A 3,949-nucleotide genomic window follows, 5' to 3' on the forward strand; every position below is an offset into this window, starting at 1 on the left:
TTCTTATGCCGGGGTTTTTCTCGCCGGATCCCAGAGTCGTTACAAGAATATTTTTTCTCTGTAACCCTGAATCGTTCGTATAATAATTTTCAAGCCACTTAATTTTTTTTTAATTTCTTTATTAGTTTTCGGAATTTATTTTACAATATTTATAACTTATTTGCTAATAAATATATAATACATATTAAGAATTATAATAAGAATTTTTAATTAATGGTGGATTTGGAACCAACACTACCGACAAGGCTGTGTTGCTTAGGAACAGTGTTACCGATAGGGCTACACTGATGAGCTTGGAACCAACGCTACCGACAAGGCTGCGTTGCTTAGGAGCAGTGTTACCGATAGGGCTACACTGATGAGCTTGGAACCAACGCTACCGACAAGGCTGCGTTGCTTAGGAGCAGTGTTACCGATAGGGCTACACTGATGAGCTTGGAACCAACGCTACCGACAAGGCTGCGTTGCTTAGGAGCAGTGTTACCGATAGGGCTACACTGATGGGCTTGGAACCAACGCTACCGACAAGGCTGCGTTGCTTAGGAGCAGTGTTACCGATAGGGCTACACTGATGGGCTTGGAACCAACGCTACCGACAAGGCTGCGTTGCTTAGGAACAGTGTTACCGATAGGGCTACACTGATGGACTAGGAAAATGTTATTTAAATATTTTTAATTACCTGTTTATACACTTGCTCTGGCTCTGTCAAGTGTTCTGCTTCGTGGCCTGCCATAGAGTCTCTGGTGATGTGCACTGTTCGAAGTGCTGTGGCCAAGTCTCTCTGGTGATGTGCACTGCTCGAAATGCTGTGGCCAAGTCTCTCTGGTGATGTGCACTGCTCGAAATGCTGTGGCCAAGTCTCTGTGTTTTACTTTGCTTCTCCTTTTATACGGATTTTGGAAACGGGACTTCTAATTGTTGAGTGCACTTTGTACAGCTTTGTTATTGTCCATTCTAAGTGTCTGCGTCTGGTATGCTTACTGTTGCTGCACATTTGTTAAAATTTTACAAAATAGTTACCCTCAAACAAAAAGGTGTGTTATTACTTAATTTATATTTTAAAAGGAATTGCTTTTAATTTTTATTAAATTAATATTAACTTAATGATACTGATTTTATATACTAACTTAATAATACCTTAATTTTAAACTTATTCATACCTTAATTTTTATTACTACCTTATACTAATATTTTATTTTATGTGTAACTTAACTAATAATAAACAAATTATATTTAACTAAAAATACCTTAATTCTATTGTTGTTTTTTTTTTTTTTTTTTTTATTTTATTTTCTTGTTGTTTGTTTGTGACGAGATTCTAAAACTCGTCACACTCCCTCCCTTCATTGGAAAGGGGGAACGACCCGAATGGCACCAGAATTTGCTATGAGCACCTTATGTTTTTTTTCCTGATTTTGCACATAAAAACATGGCGACGGCCCCGTTTTAACTTTTGAGCGTCCCTCTGTATCCGTTCCCAAAGTTCTGCGGTGGTTCTGGGGCTAGTTTTGCAGCAAAATGAGCCTGAGCGTTGGATAGTGGATGTGTTTGACTAAAACCATATCGCCAATCTGTGGTTTCCATGCTCTGGGTCGTAAATTATAGTGTTTGGCTTCTGTAACGTTTCTTCGGAGTTTTGAATATTTTATAAAATTCGTCTTGGGCCGTGGTGACAATCTGATCGTTCTCCGGTTGGGTTGTACAACAAATTTTCGTTTGCCGTTGCTGGTTTTTTGTGCTGACTTTGTCATCTGTTTCGAGACAACGTTCCTTAATTTGGTATGGTAATTGTTCCTGTTGGCCTTGTTGTGTTTCAATAAATTTTATTTGCTGTTGTACTATTTGCTTTTGTGTACCTTGTAGTTGTTGTAACTTTTGTACTTTGATAGGTCTCGGATCTTGCTGTTTTTTCCCTTTGTTAGGTCTCGGGTCTTGCTGTATTTTCACTTCGATAGGTCTCGGATCTTGTTGTTGTACGATGTGTTCTAGCGTGTCTTGTGGTTGCTGTGAATCTCGGCTAGGTGTTGTATTGATAGGACTTGAATCTCGGTATTGTTGTAACTTCGGTGCTTTAGTAGATTTCGGATCTTGTATTTTTACTTTGATAGGTCTCGGATCTTGCTGTGTTTTCCCTTTGTTAGGTCTCGGGTCTTGCTGTATTTTCACTTCGATAGGTCTCGGATCTTGTTGTTGTACGATGTGTTCTAGCGTGTCTTGTGGTTGCTGTAAATCTCGGCTAGGTGTTGTATTGATAGGACTTGGATCTCGGTATTGTTGTAACTTCAGTGCTTTAGTAGATTTCGAATCTTGTTGTATTTTTACTTTGATAGGTCTCGGATCTTGCTGTGTTTTCCCTTTGTTAGGTCTCGGGTTTTGCTGTATTTTCACTTCGATAGGTCTCGGATCTTGTTGTTGTACGATGTGTTCTAGCGTGTCTTGTGGTTGCTGTGAATCTCGGCTAGGTGTTGTATTGATAGGACTTGGATCTCGGTATTGTTGTAACTTTGGTGATTTAATAGATTTCGGATCTTGTTCTATTTTCACTTTGATAGGTCTCGGATCTTGTTGTTGTACGATGTGTTCTAGCGTGTTTTGTGGTTGCTGTGAATCTCGGCTAGGTGTTGTATTGATAGGACTTGGATTTCGGTATTGTTGTAACTTCGGTGCTTTAGTAGATTTCGGATCTTGTTGTATTTTCACTTTGATAGGTCTCGGATCTTGCTGTGTTTTCCCTTTGTTAGGTCTCGGGTCTTGCTGTATTTTCTCTCTGAAAGGCCTTGGATCTCGCTGTATTTTCACTTTGGTAGGTCTTGGATCTTGTTGTTGTACGGCGTGTTCTAGCGTATCTTGTAATTGCTGCTGCTGCCGTTGTCGATTAACTTGCTGCTGTTGCTGTTGCTTAGTCTGCTGTTGTGGCTGTCGTTGTTGATTAACTTGCTGCTGTTGTTCTTCGACGGCTATGGATTGCAGTAGTTTTTGTTTTTGCTTAAAGAATCTAGACGGGATAAAAAACTTTAGAAAATCAACCTTGAAATGTGTCCAGTACTGCCAACGACAATTGTTGTTGCGATACCATATTAGTGCATTATTTTCGAGAAGTAAGGGCATTGTGCGTGGAATTAAGTTTACATCGATGCTATACTTGTCTGCCAGTTCTTCTATATGTTCGATGAAACTCAATGGATCCTCACCACCGTCATATCTGAAGGACCATTTTTCCACATGTTCTATTGTTTGAATGGATGAGCGCATTGTAGGACTCATATCTGCCCCTTTGTATTCCACGTGTGATATACGTTGATATATTTTTTTTTTTTTCCTTCCAGAGTTCTTAAATTCGTTTCATTTGAGTTAAGAGTTCTGTGATGTGACCAACCAGGTTCGTGCTAAAATCGGATCCTCCTTACTCATTATTATATTACGAAGTTTTCTACGTTGTATTCAGGGTCCCTGCTCGGGCGCCACTTGTAAAGAACCTTTTTACCAGCCGAGGTTTTGCTCGCCGGATCCCAGAGTCGTTACAAGAATATTTTTTCTCTGTAACCCTGAATCGTTCGTATAATAATTTTCAAGCCACTTAAATTTTTTTTTAATTTCTTTATTAGTTTTCGGAATTTATTTTACAATATTTATAACTTATTTGCTAATAAATATATAATACATATTAAGAATTATAATAAGAATTTTTAATTAATGGTGGATTTGGAACCAACACTACCGACAAGGCTGTGTTGCTTAGGAACAGTGTTACCGATAGGGCTACACTGATGAGCTTGGAACCAACGCTACCGACAAGGCTGCGTTGCTTAGGAGCAGTGTTACCGATAGGGCTACACTGATGAGCTTGGAACCAACGCTACCGACAAGGCTGCGTTGCTTAGGAACAGTGTTACCGATTGGGCTACACTGATGAGCTTGGAACCAACGCTACCGACAAGGCTGCGTTGC

The sequence above is a fragment of the Teleopsis dalmanni genome, chromosome 1, assembly GCF_002237135.1.
Source record: "Teleopsis dalmanni isolate 2A chromosome 1, ASM223713v2, whole genome shotgun sequence".
Taxonomy (NCBI): domain Eukaryota; kingdom Metazoa; phylum Arthropoda; class Insecta; order Diptera; family Diopsidae; genus Teleopsis; species Teleopsis dalmanni.